This window comes from Lepidochelys olivacea, assembly GCF_965140295.1.
Source record: "Lepidochelys olivacea isolate rLepOli2 genome assembly, chromosome: 4".
Taxonomy (NCBI): Eukaryota; Metazoa; Chordata; order Testudines; family Cheloniidae; genus Lepidochelys; species Lepidochelys olivacea.
The window spans coordinates 55,823,991-55,844,585 of NC_140414.1; positions in this window are offsets into that span (position 1 = coordinate 55,823,991).

Genomic DNA, 20,595 nt, shown 5'->3' on the forward strand with positions numbered 1-20,595 from the left:
GTCTGTAGGGTGGAATTTGTAGATTTAATTTCACCAGTATCTGCAGCCACCTGTTGCAATACAGCCATCAGCTGCATTCCATCAGGCGTCGGCATCATTTTGTTTGGAGAAGGAGGGGCAAAAATTGTTTTTAAATTGCCATTTGACATAACATTTTGGGGATTTAAAATTTGTTTTAGTTAATAAAAATTGAAACAATTAATGTGTTTAATCATATCCAAGATATATTTTATAATTGTTAGTTGGAGATACTTCATGAATTTGATGGTATTTGATTCTATTTGTTCACTTTTTTATCAATTACTTAGTTCTAAATATCAATCTCATTGTCAGCCAATTATTTCTCTAAAGCAGAACCTTCTGTTTTAGAAGTTATCACATGTTTAATTTATTGTGTGATTTCTTTTCTAATTTGGCCAGAATATTTAATCCAGTGTGTATCATTGGACTCAGGGATTGATATCCACAATTAAGAATACTATTTATTGATTCGTAGTAATAATGCATAACATACAAATAAGTCTTTAATGTTCAAAAGATAAAATTGGATACAGTAACTCTGCACTGTTTACAGTGGTTGCTCTTAATGAAATCACCATTGCTGAAGTTCTGTATTCAGTAGTTTAAACAATAGCAATCCCATTTCAAGAGGTTGTCACTGTTGTGTGAGAACAACAGTGCTGGAAATAAGTGTTATAACAAATTCACATGCAGTGGTGACCAATAATCCAGCTCTGTTATGAGGAAGTGCAAGCTGCAAACCAGCTCAAGGTACATATCAACAGTCAGACAGAATGAGGTGCATTATGAACTCCAATACATTTCTGGGCATTAAATAGATATTGGGATTCAGCTTGCATTCCTTTTGTTCCTAAAACAACCATCAATCCAACTGCCCTTCCCCCATCCCTGCAGCCTCACAAGTGAAGAGGCTTTGTCTGAGATAGCAGCAGGGAAATAAAACCCTTGGACACAGTAAGGTTTGCACGCTCCTCCCACTCCCCTTGTTGGCACTCAGACTCCTTGTAAGGTTGAAGAGGGGAGCTTTGTGGCTGAATGACCGGACCGAAGGATGCAGTATAAGCCTCTTGGCTTCTCCACACACAAAGGGGAGGCTTATAAATCCTACCCCCTGCCCACTCATTCTGTGCAGGAAGTAAAGCTCCCTACCAGGGGCATCATTTCAGAAAAATTCTGCAGGCAAGGGGAGGGGAAAATTATGTCAACATATAGAACATTAGATATAATTATATTTTGCAGTAGGGGCGGGGGGGGGGGCAGAGTGGAAAACATGATGGACTATATAGATATATGAAAAGTCAGGGGGAATACCAAGGTTTGGGGGAAGCTGCCTAACTTGCCCCATAGCAAATGATGCCTTTGCTCCTCATTCCCGCCTCCTTACTATCCCCCTCAGAAGTAAAGCAGGATTGGGTTCAGGGGTCTTGCTGTGGGCATCTTGCTAGTTGTCTTTTGGGGGTGGGAAGTTTTTTTTCCCCTTCACTGCTAGATTGGCCAGGGTGGGACAGGTTTTTTCACTGGCCTTTCATAAGCCCAGGGACCTGGTGAGTGGGTTAGGTTGAAAAACGCATTTTGTCACAACTTGGCAGGTGACCAGTGTTTCTTCAGCCTTTATAAATATGACAGCTCTTTCCAAGTGGTTACCATTCTAAAATATTTCTCCTTTAGGGTTTCATTTTGGAATGTGATTTTTTTTCTTTGTAATAGTAGATGGTTTATTTTAATATAAGCACATTTTTAGTGAGACTTGTGTGTAGTTTTTTTACATGAACTAGATACATAGTTTTGTGCTGAATGCCCCAAATAGAAAGGGCAAGAGGGGCTTTCAGCATAATTTTAGTGCTATGCCCTATCCTAGAACAAGTAAAAAAGATATTATTTTTAAGTATTAAAAAATGCAGAGTCCACTTCATTAAAAACAAATCCCCAAGTCCTGTCCACAACATTCAAAAGATTCAAGTAGGACAGCTGAACACATGGCTTTCACAAATATGTGGGGGAAATTTTATGACACTTACCTACCTAAAAATAACGTCAATGTACAATAGCTTTAGCAATGCTAGCCACATGGTAACTACCTCAATGAAGTATTTTGCTGATAGATTTGCTATCCTCTGAGAAACAGCTGCTTCAGCTGACACTTGGGCAATGGGTCAAGGGACACCAATTGGTTCCTCATTCTGAAAGCCAATAATGCCCAGCATCCGTCTTCAGAGGATGGAACATCTGCTGCACAATACTACTAATCACTAGTTGCTCTCATAGCATTGGAGTGGTAAATGGTAGGGAAAGAAAAAAGACATGGGTAAGGAACAAACAAACTGCAATGAGCCAGTGATCTAGAATGCTTAATCAGGGAATATTTGGAAGAGAGAAAACAGACAAATTGAGACAGATGGATTTTCACTATATTTTTCAAAATAAATATGTGTGAGGAGAGTACAAAAGGAAAATAAAGATGAAACATGAACAATTATTTGACTGACATTGAAACATTTGAAATAATAGAGAGAAAATATGGTCTAGTAGTGAAAGCACAGGATTGGGATTCGGGACAACTGAATTCTATTCACTTCTCTGCCACTGATTTGCTCCATGATTTTGGGTAAGTCACTTAGTTTCTCCGTGCTGCCAGATAAAGGTGGTATTAGACTTAAAATCTGTAACATTGTGAAAGGTACTTGTAAATGCAACATTTTGTTTTTGCAAGCAATGGAGATGCTATATTGAAAAAAGAATCCCTCAGTAATCCTGGACAAGTGAATTTTAAGATTATTTGATGTGCCATATAGATACTATTTGTATTGTACAATATAAATCAGAAACACGCATTTTCCAGTTTAATAAGCAAGTTGGACATTTCTAAGAATTTGGCTTCATGTTGTTAATACCATATTTCTATTTATACTGCAGTCTATGTGATACAATTCTTCTATTCTCTTTTATATGTTTAGTTATTTTTTAATAAAAAGTTGAAAATGCTTAACTGCAGCTTTTCTGAACTACCTGTAACTCTTAACTCTCTTTCAATATGATCATCTAGTAATCTCCAAGTTCTGTCCCCTTTGAACAGGTTTTGTTTTATTGCACATTGTCCCAAATTCCTCTGTGTGTTTTATGAGGCCCAATTCAGTGGCTCTGGTCCCATTATGAAGAAGGAATTAAACACACACATTTACCTTTGCAGCTAGCAGGAAATTTATCTGTCTCCCTGAAATGTTGAGTACTACCCAGGGCGGCTGCTTCCATTGTGGGTCATGGGTTATCTCAAATGTCTTTTTATAAATCAATCAGCTCTGCCTTTGAATCTATTTAACTTTAACATCAGTATTGCAAAGCTTGAGATTAATAGTCTAAGCTTGTTTGTGAATGCTGTCAATGAGCAAATATCCCTGGGAATAAGTATCACTCACCCCTGTTTGGCCTTTATTCCTTTGCCTCCATACATATACTCCAAGTGTCCTTTTTTTCTTTTATTTCCCATACATGACAGGGCAGACCTCAGCTGTCCTGTTTTCTATTCACATTACTGCAATTCTAGAGCGAGAACTCAATTCTCTTAAAAGGCAAGTTTTATAGCACTCCCTTTTTTCCACAAGGGAAATCTTTTCCTTGTGAATTCTTGTACTGTCTCTACTCCTCTGTTGCTGAGCAACCTGTGTTTTCATTTATTAACATGTAAGTGATATTTTTAAACATATAGGCTATTAAGCAGCTCAAGGGGACAGCAGAATGAGGGGATTGGAGCAGAAGGTCAGTTTTAAACTCTCTCTGCTCCTCCAAGGTGCCAGGCTCCAGGAGTGGCCCTCCAGCCCTTTAACTCCCTTTAACTCTTGGTTTTCTGTTGCTGTAGGAACTCTACCTCCCTGAGTGCCTCCCTGAGTTCAATGGAAGCATTCTTCAGTTTACCTAGCTATATCTACACCGGCGATTAGGTCAGCACAGCTATGATACTCAGAGATGAGGATTTTTCACACCCCTGAACACCAGAGTTGCGTCAACCTAAATTTTAAGTGTAGATTATGCCTTAGTAAGACATTGGTAAACTTTGCTCTTTTGCCTTGCAGCATACTTGATGCATACACACATAGTCTACTAAAGCACAGTCTGCTGTGGTTTATTACTATGTTGTGGCCAGATTTTCAGGAGTGTTCAGTACATAGTCCCATTGTTCTCTGTGGGAAGTGAGCATTTTTGAAAATCTGGCCTCTTGTAACCAAAGGCACAATAATTTACATGTGTTAAAGGGCACTGTGTTCTAAATATTTGAACAAGTGTTGCAAAGAAAAGGAGTACTTGTGGCACCTTAGAGACTAACACATTTATTTGAGCATGAGCTTTCGTGAGCTACAGCTCACTTCATCGGATGCATTCAGTGGAAAATGCAGTGGGGAGATTTATATATACAGAGAACATGAAACAATGGGTGTTACCATATGCACTGTAAGGAGAGTGATCACTTAAAATGAGCTAATACCAGTAGGAGAGCGGGGAGTGGGGAGGGGGAAGAAAACCTTTTGTAGTGATAATCAAGGTGGGCCATTTCCAGCAGTTCAAAAGAATGTCTGAGGAACAGTGTGTGTGGGGGGCAGAATAAACATGGGGAAATAGTTTTACTTTGTGTAATGACCCATCCACTCCCAGTCTCTATTCAAGCCTAAGTTAATTGTATCCAGTTTGCAAATTAATTCCAATTCAGCAGTGTCTCGTTGGAGTCTGTTTTTGAAGTCTTTTTGTTGTAATATTACGACTTTTAGGTCTGTAATCGAGTGACCAGAGAGATTGAAGAGTTCTCTGACTGGTTTATGAATGTTATAATTCTTGACATCTGATTTGTGTCCATTTATTCTTTTATGAAGAGACTGTCCAGTTTGACCAATGTACATTGCAGAGGGGCATTGCTGGCACTTGAAGGCACATATCGCATTGGTAGATGTGCAGGTGAATGAGCCTCTGATAGTGTGGCTGATGTGATTAGGCCCTATGATGGTGTCCCCGAATAGATATGTGGACACAGTTGGCAACTGGCTTTGTTGCAAGGATAGATTCCTGGGTTAGTGGTTTTGTTCTGTGATGTGTGGTTGCTGGTGAGTATTTGCTTCAGGTTGGGGGGCTGTCTGTAAGCAAGAACTGGCCTGTCTCCCAAGATCTGTGAGAATGATGGGTCGTCTTTCAGGATAGGTTGTAGATCCTTGATGATGCGTTAGAGAGGTTTTAGTTGGGGCTGAAGGTGATGACTAGTGGCGTTCTGTTATTTTCTTTGTTGGGCCTGTCCTGTAGTAGGTGACTTCTGGGTACTCTTCTGGCTCTGTCAATCTGTTTCTTCACTTCAGCAGGTGGGTACTGAAGTTGTAAGAATGCTTGATAGAGATCTTGTAGGTGTTTGTCTCTGTCTGAGGGGTTGGAGCAAATGCAGTTGTATCGTAGAGCTTGGCTGTAGACAATGGATCGTGTGGTGTGATCTGGGTGAAAGCTGGAGGCATGTAGGTAGGAATAGTGGTCAGTAGGTTTCCGGTATAGGGTGGTGTTTATGTGACCATCGCTTATTAGGACGGTAGTGTCCAGGAAATGGATCGCTTGTGTGGATTGGTCTAGGCTGAGGTTGATGGTGGGATGGAAATTGTTGAAATCATGGTGGAATTCCTCAAGGGCTTCTTTTTCATGGGTCCAGATGATGATGTCATCAATATAGTGCAAGTAGAGTAGAGGCATTAGGGGACGAGAGCTGAGGAAACGTTGTTCTAAGTCAGCCATAAAAATGTTGGCATACTGTGGGGCCATGCGGGTACCCATAGCAGTGCCGCTGGTTTGATATACATTGTCCTCAAATGTGAAATAGTTATGGGTGAGGACAAAGTCACAAAGTTCAGCCACCAGGTTTGCCGTGACATTATCGGGGATACTTTTCCTGACGGCTTGTAGTCCATCTTTGTGTGGAATGTTGGTGTGGAGGGCTTCTACATCCATAGTGGCCAGGATGGTGTTTTCAGGAAGATCACTGATGGATTGTAGTTTCCTCAGGAAGTCAGTGGTGTCTCAAAGATAGCTGGGAGTGCTGGTAGCGTAGGGCCTGAGGAAGGAGTCTACATAGCCAGACAATCCTGCAGCCAGGGTGCCAATGCCTGAGATGATGGGGCGTCCAGGATTTCCAGGTTTATGGATCTTGGGTAGCAGATAGAATACCCCAGGTCGGGGTTCCAGGGGTGTGTCTGTGAGGATTTGTTCTTGTGCTTTTTCAGGGAGTTTCTTGAGCAAATGGTGTAGTTTCTTTTGGTAACCCTCAGTGGGATCAGAGGGTAATGGCTTGTAGAAAGTGGTGTTGGAGAGCTGCCTAGCAGCCTCTTGTTCATATTCCGACCTATTCATGATGATGACAAAGAAAGAAAGAAGTCCTACATTCTAATACCAAAATGGCCCTGTCATTTGCTCAATATAAAGCCTTCAGCAAGTTGCTTCTTGATGACTGTTTCCTCACCTGTAAAATGGGGATAGTATTTACCCTTCAGTGATGTTTATTAATGCTTGGAACATGTATTTCATGATACAGTACATAAAATTATTATTAGCGCTGGACAGAAAACAGTTTTCCCAGTCTATCAAAACGTTTACGAATTTTTTTAAAAAATCCCATTCAACATAGGGATGAAACAATTTTTTTAACAACACTTTAACAAAAACAATTGGCCTATTAAATTAAAGTTACTTCCCCATGTTTTGCTGAGCATGTGTTGCCATTTCTCCCCCAACAAAGAAGTTCAATTTAGAGATAAAAGGATCGAATCCTATAGGCCATTTTTAAGGCATTGAAGCCAATGGGAGTTTGCATGATAGGAAATGCAAAACTGAGCCCAGTACAGCTCTTGTACATATAATCCACTTTCTTTAAATCCATTATCAAACCAGTAAAGTTTTTGTAATAGATAATAGCAAATAAAACATATATTATGGATCCAGTAGGACTGTGTAGATATTCTGTAGTGGAGCACATATTTTAATACCAGTCACATAAGTATTAACATCCACATTAAAGCGCCTACTTTAAACAAACATCTAGGACGCCTTCCTCTGCAAACACTGGGAAAGTGGGAAATAAACAGTTCATAGGATGCCCTAGCATTTGCTCCTCCACCCTCACTGAAAATACTGCCACTAGGAACTCATGGATACATTGTCGCTATGGCCTTTGCTGCTTTGAGATACTAGTTAATACAGACGATCTTTTGTCCATTGCTGATAGGAATGGGGTCAGCCACGCCAGAGTATTGAAAGCGAAAAGAAACACTTACGCAGTGCAGATGAAGGCAGTTCTGTAATTCAGGTCTCCACTTCACTTGCATTGTAGGAAAATCTGACCAAAAGCTATCACCTTTTTTTTTTAAATCCTTCAAGTCGCATTCTATCTTTATATTGTTGATATGCAAAATATCTCAAAATATATGTATATCATTTAATTCTGCTTATATTGTATGTACAGTCAAACTAAGCCTTTTGCTAATGAGTAGATAATGAACTTATTTTATGAATGAATTGATTTTATGTGTGGTAGCCCCTTTAATGAGCTAAGCTGCAATACAAAGTTTCAGCATTTTGGTGGACTGAATATGCAATTAGAAGAACACTACCAACTGACCTGGCTAAGTTATTAAAGAATTTCAGGCATAAACTAAACTAAATTCTGATTAACCTACCTTTGGCCTGAGAAACTGCTCAGCAGATCTGCGACTCAGGCAGTGAAAAGTTAATTGGAGGAGAGAACTCGATCTGTAGAAGTTGTTAAAAATATCACAAATTCACTATTGCTATAATTCACTACTGCCTTTAGGGTATACACATCTAAGCAGACACCTATTCACAAATGAGTGAATGGAAAGATGACCTCCATGCTTCATGGGATTTTGTTCAAAATGTGATTGTTCAACCAATATACGTTTCCATCTGAATCTGGGTAACATTTTCAAAAGTGTCTAAATGACATAAGAGCCTAACGCTCTCTTGATTTTCAGCGAGACTTAGGCTTCTAAGTGCAATAGTCACTTTGAAATTGGGACTTAGGCACAACCGTATTTTATGAGAATGGAATTGGGATAGAGGGTTGAGGGGCTAGATCTGCTGAGGTAAACTGGTGTCATTCCATTAACTTCAGTGGAGCTACAGCAATTTACATCAACTGCGGATCCCACTGAATTCTTTAAAAAATAAAGTCTATACCATAGCTTAACTGTCAAAGCATATGCCTTAAAATGTACTAACATTTTGTTTTGAATAGAGGGACAAAGCTTCTTCTTTTATTTGAAACAAAAGAAAAGCTTCAATTAAAATGTTCAAAACTGCAGGTACCAATAAGGAAGCAACATTTTAAGTTGTTGTCTAGTTTCATCTCAAAAGTCATTCATGCTCCAGCAGCAAAATTCACTCTGGATTCCAGAGGCAAATCATCTCATCTGGGTTTCAATGAAATAGTGCCTTTCTAATTCACATAAGCATGGTGCTTATTTGCTGCTATCAGCTGAGGATTTTAAAACCAACAACCCAGTTATCCAAAATTGTCAAAATATTTGGTCTGTGGTTTTGCAACATGGAACCTGGAAGAAAAGCAAAACCAAACCAAACCAGGGTGCAGTGCAAGGAACAGATCTGCAGTAATTCATAGATTAGAACTGAAACTGTCAGCAACAACTGCTACACTTTTTTTCCTCTCTCTTTACTCCATTGGCTATCAAAAACGAATTACGTACCTCTTGGCTCTTTATTCACAGAATTATTTTGACTCCCTGAAGATCTGCAGGCAGCCAAAGGCCTTTTAGGGATTGGGATCTAAGGGTAGATCTGGCCTGCCTTGTGCACAGGATATTTTTTTTTTAGAATCTGGTCTAACTATTAGGATAACGTTTATAAAGGGGTAGACCTTAAAAATGAGTTACAGTTAAACTGTGAGGGTAGCAGGAGCGACTTTCTATGATCTGCATTCACAAAATATACCTCAGTCAAGCCATGAGTCTTCCCAGTCCTGGGGGTCAACGACCATTGACTGGAGGCATTTGTTCCTGTGGACAACCAAGTCCATGGGCCATTTCTTACAAGGAGCTGAACACACTTACACCGTTCTCCATATGGACTTGGTTCAGACATATTTTTCTTTTGGAGAGAATGGAAGGAGGTGGCAATGATCCAAACCAAACTTCCCCACACTCCAAGATGCTCAGGATCATCATGGAAGATGAAAAACAAATACTACTCCTAAATTCCCCACCCCCTCAACACATGCACAAGCATCCTTTCCCATTGTTGCTTTTTTTATTTTCAAAAATTGTCTTAAAGACTGAAAATAGGGATGGATCAGAATGGGCTGCAAGGCCATCAGAGAAAACTTTCAAGGTGTCAGCAGAGTCTTTTCAGAAATCCACTTAAAATTATGGTCTATTGTGCTGTGGCGAACATAGTGTATCTACTAACAGGTGGTGTTCACCAAAAAGAAAATATTTTTCTTTTGTTTGGCATTAATAAGTTTTAATTATGTTAATTAAGACATGAAGGTGGACAAATAAAATTGCTCTAGTGGGAATTACCACTTTTCATTACAGATGTAAAAACAGCATTTAAAATATCAGATTTCACTGTTATAGCTCCATATGTCAGGGTTTATATTAATCTCAAGTCATTATTAATTAATTATTATAATTATTTGTGCTTGAGTTTGGATTTTAACAAAGAACAAGGCTTGTAATATGAAATACAGTGGGATTGATTGAACTCTGTGGGTGCATACTTGGGTCTGCAGGGTCAGCTGCAGAGGGGGAAATTCAGCCACAGGAAAGGCAAGTGTAAGTACTGACTCTGCCTTCTCCCAGGATTCCTCCAGTTAAGAGAAACTTAAGTTTATGGCTTGGGCTCAATGGTAATCTTGCTATTGCATGTGGAATGTGTTGTCTCACTCAGAGTCAACTGATGAACCACACAAATTCCCATCTGAAATCAGAATGAAAATTTTTAATCGCATACATTTTACAAAAAAAGAATTCAGTTTGGGTCAACTGAAATTAAACATTTAGTTTTCATTTGATTTAATTATCTTAAAAGCTAAACAAAGTCTTTTTGAACCAGACAAGTAGATTTTTTTATTTTGAAAATAATTTTAAAACTTTTTTTTAAAAATTTGAGTCAAGAAAAGTTTTGGTTTAAGCAAATCAGATTTTTCTGACAAAAAATGCTTTGTTAAAAATTCCTGACCAGCTCCCGTTGCAGTGATTTGTGCCGGGTTTCTCCACAAAGTCTTTCCAGAACATAGCAGAACTGAATCCACTCCAATCTTCATTGTCCCTTTTGAGAAGTCCAAAATATATCCCTGTGACCAGGGTTCTAGGTGGCCACACTGAGATTGCTCAAATCAGGGCAAACTGCAAAGAATGGGGCAGACAATCCCCCAAACTGGTGGTTTTTCTAATACTTAGATTCACCAAGCTAGCAACAAAACAGAAGCCAAAACACAGTTATTTTAAGGCAACCCAGCCTTCCACTTCCACCTAGTCAAATATGATGAGGATTACTGAAAAACTTGTTCATCATATAAAAAGGTTCTACCAATCCCAAAATACTGGACACATTACCTCACAGGTTAATGAATACTTCAGATCTTACTGAAATACATGCTTACAGCCAATTTTTATTAACTATGGTGTTTATTAATTTAACTATGGTTAACTTAATTTATTAAGTTTATTAATTTATGGTGTTCATTAATTTAACTATTAACTATGGTATTTATTAATTTATGGTGTCCCTAGCTTCTGTTTGTCAGAGTGTGGAGATGGATGGCAGGAGAGAGATCACTTGATCATTACCTGTTAGGTTCACTCCCTCTGAGGCACCTGGCATTGGCCTCTGTCGCTAGACAGGATACTGGGCTGGATGGACCTTTGGTCTGACCCAGTATGGCCATTCTTATGTTCTTACTAAACTAAAATTTATTTGCAAAGAAAAGAGAATATTGTTTAAAAGATCATTATGCATACAGCTATGAATACAGTTTTTAGGTCAGTATCATAGTAGAGGTGGTAAGCTTTAGTGTAGTAAAGCGTTCTTGGATCAGGCTTGAAGCAGTTTATGCCATCACTGATTAAGTCTCTGGTTGCTCCCAAATGATTGGAAGATCCTCAGTCCCTTGGTTAGAATCCTCCCATTAGTATAAGTCCATAATCCATAGATCAGAGCAGGAAAGAGGCAAAATGGAGATGTCTCCATGGCCTTTTATAGCTTCTGCCATGTGTATGGAAACCCATTGTTATAGTTTGTGGAAAATTACAGGTAAGAAGATGGAGTTTGGAGTCACATGGGCAAGTGCTGGCCGCCGCTTCCCGCAGCTCCCATTGGCTGGGAACGACAAACTGTGGCCACTGGGAGCTGCAGGCGTCCCTGCCTGGGGATGGTCAATTAACAACAAACTATCTCATGGCCTGCCAGCGCATTACCCTGATGAGCCGCATGCGGCCCACGGTTTGCCCACCGCTGCTTTACGGGACTTGCAGATGTCATAACAATCTCATCATATGTCAATGAAAGTCTGTTGAGACTACACATTACAATGTCATGATGAAACGAAACAATGTCAATCCAAGTCTACAGAGGCCTACTCCTACTATATAACATTAATACAATTCTGTGGGAGCTACATTCAAAACACAATATACTGCTATTCCAAGAATGTGCAAACTGTGTTAATATAAAAATTTGTAAACCTGCAGTATCAAGAGAATTCTATGATTATCAAAAACTTCTTAAACTAGTCTATTATTCCTTTCTGTTTCTGCACATTTGTCCTGCACTGATTTCTAGAAGAGAAGATAGTATTACATAAAGACTAGAAAACTGCATTTCAACTGTACTAATGACATTTTATATGCTTTTGTATTTTAATATCATAATATACTTGTAGATAAATAGAAAGTTTCATATTAGCATGATGTAGATTTTTTCAGTATTTTTACTCAAAATATATTTTATCTGTACTCTTATAGTAAGGTCATTACTGTCAATATTTATATTCACCATGCTTAGAAAGACAGTTGCATTGCTTTATACGGGCCCCAAGCTGCAAATTTCAGATCCATGTTTGAATCTAAAGTTCATTCATGTTTGCAATAGACTTTTCTCTTCTACATACTTTCATATCCTTCCACTAAAATTCCTTTAATGTTAATGGACTTACAGGAAGAATGGTTTGGTCTATTGTTTCAAAGTCTGTTAACTTTTGAAAACCTTTCCCTTTTCAAACTTCTAACTTTTAAATTGACATCAGTGCCATGTGAAGGTCACGTAAACCTAATATTATAACAGGATGTTTTCCAGTGATCAGTCTTCTGAGTTCACTACTGCTCGGACCCTAGACTCACATCTATCAGAAAGACCACTATACTGGACATGGAGCTCAGTGGTATGGTCCCAGGGTAAATCAGCCATGTGGGATTTGTACAAAGAAGTACTAGTCAACTGGCCAGGAGCATTAGCAAATATTTGTTTTCTCTTTATTGTGACAAATCATATAAGAATACAATTTAGAAATATATATCTATCTCACAGCTAAGTAAATTAGCTATCAATACAAGATGGACCATTGGTCTGACCTAGTTTGGCTATTCTTATGCCATTTGAAAAGCACTGGGTAAGAAACTTCAAAATGGAAGGGGAAGAAAGGCCGATTAGAAAGACAGCATAAAGTCAGAGTGGGACAAATTCTGATACTCCTTCTCAGGTTGGGTAGCACCTGATTCAACAACTGATCCCACTGACTTAAATGAGTGGCTCTCCCACCACACCTACACAGTGCTCACTCAGGAAGGAGAATGGTAGTGTTGACCTTGCAGTGTTCTCTTTACAGGATGCAGGAACACTCCCAGCCAGGGCTCTGGGCTTAGATGGTCATGAATAGCCTTAAAGAGCCACACCAGCAGCCTAGGAAGAAGGTACACTTTGGCCTGGCAGAGTGATGAGCTGGGCTCCCACTCCTTCCTACCCCAATTACGTCCCTGAGTGATGACTCAGAGTTCTCTCTCTCTCTCCCTCTCCAAGTACTCACAACACTGGGGCCTGCCACAGAGGAAGGAGGCCTCAGCTTATGCAAAGAACAGAAGCACAGGGTTGGGAAGGCTTCTTTCACTTGACCCACCTGAAAAGCAGCAGTGACAGCAGCAACCAGACCTGTGGCCAAAGACACACATACTATAGGGTACTTATCTGAGGGAGAAGGACAACATTAAACATGGTTTTATTTCTTATTATTTCTGTCAGAAGAGCAGAGCAAATGCACCCATTGGTGGGTGAGCTGGAATCTGTTCTGGTTTTCTCATCATCAACAGAATTGTTGACTTAGCTGTGACTGCACAGTCTTTATTTCTATTGAGAATACTTGATCCAGAAACAAAACACTTTCAGATCCCAGGTGAGTTTCCAGGATTGGCAGTTAGAACAAGGTCTTCATTGTCAAAGCAGATATGGGAGTCATTGAGAAACAGTAAACATGGAACTTCATGGTACACTTTTCACAGAGTAGTTTTTCCAGAGTAGAACTTCATTAAACAGTTCTAGTTCACACTTCCACATTCTGAAAGTATAAAGATACAAAGGACTGATGAAAACTGGACCATCATGTGAAGCTAAGACTAACAGGTAACAGAAAAGAGCTCTGTGTAGCTCTAAAGCTTGTAATTTTCATTAACAGAAGTTGGTCCAATAAGATATTATTACCTCAACGTCTTTGTCTCTCAGGGCTCAGGGAATCTGTGAGACGGGAGGGTGCCAGAGCCCAGGCTCCACACTGAACCTGGAAGTTTTCAGAGCAAAGAAAAACTCATGGCTGGCCTGTGCCAGCAGGCTTGGGCTTGTAGGGCTGTTTCATCGCTGTGTAGACTTCCAGGCTCAGTCTGGAGCCTGGGCTCTGGCAGCCTCCCGTCTCACAGGGTCCCTGAGCATGGAACTCTACACAGCAATGAAACAGCAAGCCATACAAGCCCAGCCCAAGTCAGAAAGCACTGGCCAGCCATGAGTTTTTCTTTGCTGTGTAGACATACCCTTAGCTAAATCTTGATACTGGTTTACTTTGTTTATTTGTCTCTAACCAATTATTGCCTGGTTCTGCATTCATAATTACAGAATGTTTCAAAAATATTATTAATGCAAATTGACTGTGGTTTTACTCTCTTAATGCTGTGCACGGCAGCTATTTGCTGCTCACTTTTTAGTGTTCACACTGTCATCAACTGCAGTACTAGAGACCAGTCTTGCACAGACACAAGTATTTCTTCTTTCTATTGAATTCAATGGGACTACCCATATGAGTAGAGTTACTCATGTCAGTGTTTCTATAATTGGTCTCTTATATTATATAAAAGAGTAAATGCTTTACAATCTGCGCATACCCTTATGTGTTTTCTTCAAAGCTCAGTAAAATGTCTAAAGAAAAAAAAAACCTTAAATATCAAGGCTTCCCAAAAATCTTGATTTCTATTAATCACAAAGTTTACGGAAGTTGGCTTTTAGAAAAATAAGGTAATTCTATTTGTAGGAAAGACTTATATCACTGTATTTTATCAGAAAGGTTTCCAAGCAGGTTTCTCCTGAGAAATATTACTATTAAGATATTAAGCAGATCGTCTGTGTTATAAATAGATATTTGTTCTAGACATTGCTAGGTAAACTATAAATTATCATGTTAAAGTGCCCACACAGGTCAAAATTTTTAAGTGTTAATTGCGTTCATATTTAAATTTAAACATTGATGAGTTCAATTCTTTTTCCCTAAGGAAGAAGGAATTAGCAACTAAGATTTACTGGAAGAGTACAAAGTCTGAAAAATATTTTTCCAAAGTCAGGGAAAAAATTACAAGAATTTGAGTTGTTAGGATGAATAAAGAGCTGCACACTGTATAACACAAACTATTACAGCTCACAGTAAAAAAATTCAGTGTGTTCAAATTAGCTGTCAGGATACACATTTCAGACAAAAATAACATTTGAAAAAACAATATATACAAAACATTAAAATCTACTGAAGTCTTTAGATTTGTACATTGTTGAACCAATACAGTTAAAGAAGATTCATTGTCTTGTAAAGAGACTATCACAATCTGGGATAGAAATAGAGCTCTATGTATTGAAGAAAATGAGTACATCTATTACATTTCTAATTAATACTCATCTGTAAATATTCCTCCAAATAAAGATTCCTAGAAATCAAATAGATCTTAACTTGATCTTACATCAAGTTTAACCAGTAATTAGCATATAGCCAGCTCTACTTATTCTTGATTCCAGAAAGTTGCCTTTCCTATTTGCTATGTCATGTGTTCCTCTTTGTGTTGTATCTGAAATAACTAACCCATTAACAGCAGTTAAAGCACTTTTGAAAGATATGAACCAAAGAAGTAGGCAACTATGGAACTTTAGTAAACTATAGAAAATTGGGAACTGGGCACCCAAGCAGATACAGGCAGCACACATAACAATGCCTACAGTTAAGGTTGTTCAACTCTTTACATTATAAAATCCAGTTTTCAGTTCCTTATATCTTTGCTTTGAAATTTTACAAGTCAGGTGTTTGCTTCAGGATGGTGAGGTATTTATGTTTTTGGTGTTTTTTTTTTTTTTAATTTTGTAAAAACAGTTCAGCCTTCTCTCAGAAATGACGACTAAGTGCAAAGAAGTGGAGACACAGAAATAGTCTTCCTATGTACTGGGTGTTTTACTGACTGGATTTTACCCCACTTCTAGACTCGGGTAAGCTGCCCAACCATCTAATGGTTCTAATGTAATAGTGACATAGATGAGCATTATCCATGTATTGATGATATTGCAGGACATATCACTTCACTAATTTCCCATCAACTTTACATACCTGTTGAACAGTAGAGGAGACACAGGAGAGTCCTGTGGTACCCTGCATGGCAAGGCCCTCACAACTACCCTCTGGATTTACCCCGCAATCATAATTCTCTCAATCACAGTGAGGAACACTGCCATGACAGCAGTATGATCAGTGTTATCCAGGACAGCTAACAATTCTCAGGAAACCTGATTGTAACCTCTTGGGGGTCAGGACTGTCTTCATTCCATGTTTGGCAAAGCACTGACCACATTAATAAAAAAACAAGCAAACCATGGACAATTGTTTTTTTCTCCATCACCCGCAGGTTACTGACTCATAAAAAGAGTCCATGTTCTAAATCATAATATCTGATTGACCAGTGTTAATGAAATCAGAGAGGACTTTAGGTATTGCCCAAGTCCCCCCAAATCCATTCCTGCCTGTTGAACAATCACTCCCTTAACAGAAGGTGGCATCTTGCCCTGCTGTGGGGAGGCCCTGGAAGATTCACTGTCTCTCCACAAGATTTTACCAGCTAGGAGAGGTATGCATTTAATTTGAGCACGTTAGCCTGAAGTTCACCCAGCATCTCCAGAATTTCAGTGAGTGACACTGGATATAACTCAAGCACAGAAAATCCCACATTTCCCCTTTTTTGAACTGCCTCCACTGCCAAAAAGATTGACTCTGCCTAATCTGCACTGTAAGAAATTCTTCACTCTGTCACCTTTCGATAGTTTTTTTTCTCTTATAAATATTATTTATTTTGCTTAGTTAAGTATTGATGGTGTGTTCTTCACTCTAGAAGGAAAAAAATAAAGTAAGCCCCTGCCACAGAGAGCTTAGAATCTGAAGAGAGATAAGACAAAATGGAAGACATAACCTAGAGTGTTAATTTGGACATTTTTTCCTTCCCTTATAATGTATTTTGTGAGTTCGGAGAGTGTTTGAGTGATATCGGTTAGAGTTTGTTGGTCTTTCAGAGAAGTTGGTCTATAGGTGATATTAAATGAGAAAAGGATGGGCATTAGGTGCACTAGTACTGAAAAGGTCATTATCTATATAAATGCAGGAAAGAAAAAGGCAACTTTTTCATTTTTGATGTAGGGTCTAATCCTGTACCATGGGCATTAATGTGGCTTTACCATTAACATCAACGGGAGTGTGAGAAGGAACAATGTCTTTAGACCTGAACATTTTCTTGGAAATAGTGCCCAATTAGTAAATTTTAATTAATGCAAACTCCAGTCTAATTAAATGATAAAATATTTTAATGTAACTCTTTTTGCATATTAATTCATATTTTTACTATATTTCAGCAAAGCTTTCAGTTTATCATACATAGAAATTCTTTTGACCTTAGCAGAAACATAAAATCGCAGTGCTCCAACCCTTAAACGCCTTTCCAAATTTCAATTTAAAGAACCAGAACCTAAAGCCAAGTGTTATGAAATTACAGTAATTTAATAAGACAGAAAGCCAATATATCTATTTTTGCAGCTTTTTTATACCTGTCTTTTCCTAGAAGTCAGTGCCAGCAGACCATCTATAAGTGTCTAGTCACCAGACATTAGAATTTTACTTATCTGTTCAAAACGATTATTGTGCCATTCAGTTGTAGACATAAGCATTCATTGTTTGTTTGTGGGATGTTTGCATTTTAATTGTAACAGACTTGTTTAGCTCTTGTACACAGAGAAAGTTTTATTTTTTCAACATAAAATTCAACCTTATGCTTTTCCCCACTTGTCCTAGAGGAATGTGAAATAATGGTATTCATACATCTTTAACAAAGAAAGACAAATGCCTGATGGAATTATTTACTTTCCTTAAGCATAATATAGAAATGAGTGCCAGCAGACCATCTATAAGTGTCTAGTCACCAGAACATTAGAATTTTACTTATCTGTTCAAAATAATTATTTTGCCATTCAGTTGCAGACGTAAACATTCATTGTTTGTTTGTGGAATTTTTGCATTTTATTTGTAACAGACTTGTTTAGCTCTTGTACACAGAGAAAGTTTTATTTTTTCAACATAAAATTCAATCTTATGCTTTTCCCCACTTGTCCTAGAGGAATGTGAAATAATGGTATTCATACATCTTTAACAGAGAAAGACAAATGCCTGATGGAATTATTTGCTTTCCTTAACCATAATATAGTAGCTTGTTAAAATAATTCGGTGTTGTGGAATGATAGCATTCACTTGTTACAAATATAGGGTGGTCCGACTAGTTATTTTCCAGGCATCACTCATTTTAATGAGAAGGGATTGAATGAATGAACCCATTTATTTATTTATTACTTCAGAGCCTGCAACAAAGAATCCTTTACAAATTTTCTGGGTGGATTTATTATTTTGCATTTGCATTTACCTGTACTCCATAGGGTTGCCATAGCAAAATGAGAGCTTCCAATTATAAACAAAACAGTACAGAGGGGAGGAGCTATTATTTGTATTTCATTCCTGCTCATGTTTTTGGTAGCAAAATAAAAACAAAGCGGGGGGGAGGGGAAGTGATTGGTTTCTAATAAAATGGATTTAGACTAAAACCATAAGGAGCCTCAGTTCTCCTGAATTCTTTTGTGTGTGGGGAGGGGGAGGTAATATTTTGGAGATTGGGAACAAATGCAAGCTATTATGCAGGATCATGGCTAAAGAGCACAATCATGCAGAAACTAGTCTATTCAGTACTGTTCACATTAATGAGAAATGCTCCACAAACATAAATTGAAATGCTGATGAATCAAGCCACTGGAAAAGAGTACTACTATACTGCCTAGATCAGTTTGCATCAGAGAAAACAGATCAAAGTGAGAGACAAAGAAAACAAAGGGGAAACATATAGATAGCTTTTTTAAAATCTGGCTATAACATAGAGTACAATTTTAAAAATCAGCCACATATGCTCTGTCCCAAATTCACAAATTCCTTGGATTACATTGCGAAGTTACTGGAATGAAATACAAATACAAACTAGTTGTCACAAGCTACTTTTTTAACATTCCGTGAGCTTTGGTAATATTTTTATTTCTAAAAGAATGGAAAACACAGAAACCAACACTAAAGTATTTAAATAAGGTATTTTTGTCACCATCTAAAGCTTTTTGTTTCAGACAAACAATCCCAAGTGAACTAGTTGGATCCCAAGAAAATAATCAGCCACAACCCTGCATACGCAAATAATACAAGTGTTTCTCATGGAGTAGTATCACATGACTTGGACCCAAGCATGTCCAAAATTTGAAATTTTACCAAACAAAAACACAATACTTTCCCCTCCTCGGTACAACTCATTTTATATATAACGTTTTTAGAAATAGAAACCTGTGAACTGTGTGTCTGTCCCAGGAGGCCATGGGTAGAACAAAATCAAAAAGTGTGAAAAGATGAAATAATGAAAAATAGGAAGGAAAAAAAAATTCACCACTCAATAGTCATCCTCCCACTGAAATCCATGAGTGCTAAATTAGCCAAATATTTATTCCTCATTTCAGTAATTTAATGTAGTAGTTTATTAATAATAATCTATCCTGAACCTATCAACGTGTAGAGGGTAGATTTTCCTGACCCTCGAGCGGGTGCTGTTGAGTACTTAACACTTCCCAAAGTCAGGCTGATTGTATGCATCTAACTATGGATTTAGGAGTCTTACTTAACACATCCACTTTGGAAAAAAAATAGACTTGGTCTAGAGGACTGTGAAGGTTGAGGTAACGTGTTAGTGGGCTCAGTACAGAAGTCACTGAGTGAAAGTGAATGGCCTGTGCTATATAGGTCAAACTAGGTGATCTAATGGTGCTTCTGGCCTTAAACTCTATGAAATTTGTGAACCTGTATGAAATGTCAAGATAAGATATTATAAAATTACTTTTGCAGTAAGAAGAAATTGGAGGTGTTATGGGGTACCATCTTTCTGGAATGGTCCAATTGTCACAGTAGGACCTCACTGAGTAGCTAGCATACTGCAGGATTTTGGTGACCACTTCAAAAGAGAGAAAAAGAGGACAGAGTATCTGTTATCTGGAGAATAATGTGATATTGCATTAGCCTTATAAGAAATAATGGAAAACTTGCAGATTAATGGCATGATTGTACATGGGGCTGAGAACTCTGGCCTGAGTCTGAGAAAGTGCTTAATCACACAATTCACTTAAAGCATGTGAGTAGTCCCATTAGATATTATGCAGTTGCTTAAATGTCAGATTTTCAGAATAACTTTGGGCCAGAGATTCAAAAGTGCTCATAAATATAAGGGCCATATATTTATAGAGTTCTGCACCTGTCATCTCCCATTGTGATACTTACGACCAGATTTTCAAAAATCTTACAACCCAATGAGTTGATTTTTTCTGGAAACCTGAAGTCTCTAAATGAGAACTGAGCACTTCTGAAAACCTTCAGCCTCCAACTTAAACCTCTTCGGCGCATCATAAAGGATCTACAACCTATCCTGAAGTGCGATCCCTCATTCTCACAGATCTTGGGAGACAGGCCAGTCCTCGCTTACAGACAGACTCCCAACCTGAAGCAAATACTCACCAGCAACCACACACCACACAACAAAAACACTAACCCAGGAAGCTATCCTTGCAACAAAGCCCGTTGCCAAATCTGTCCACATATCTATTCAAGGGACACCATCATAGGACCTAATCACATCAGCCATACCATAAGTCGTTCACCTGCACATCTACCAATGTGATATATGCCATCAT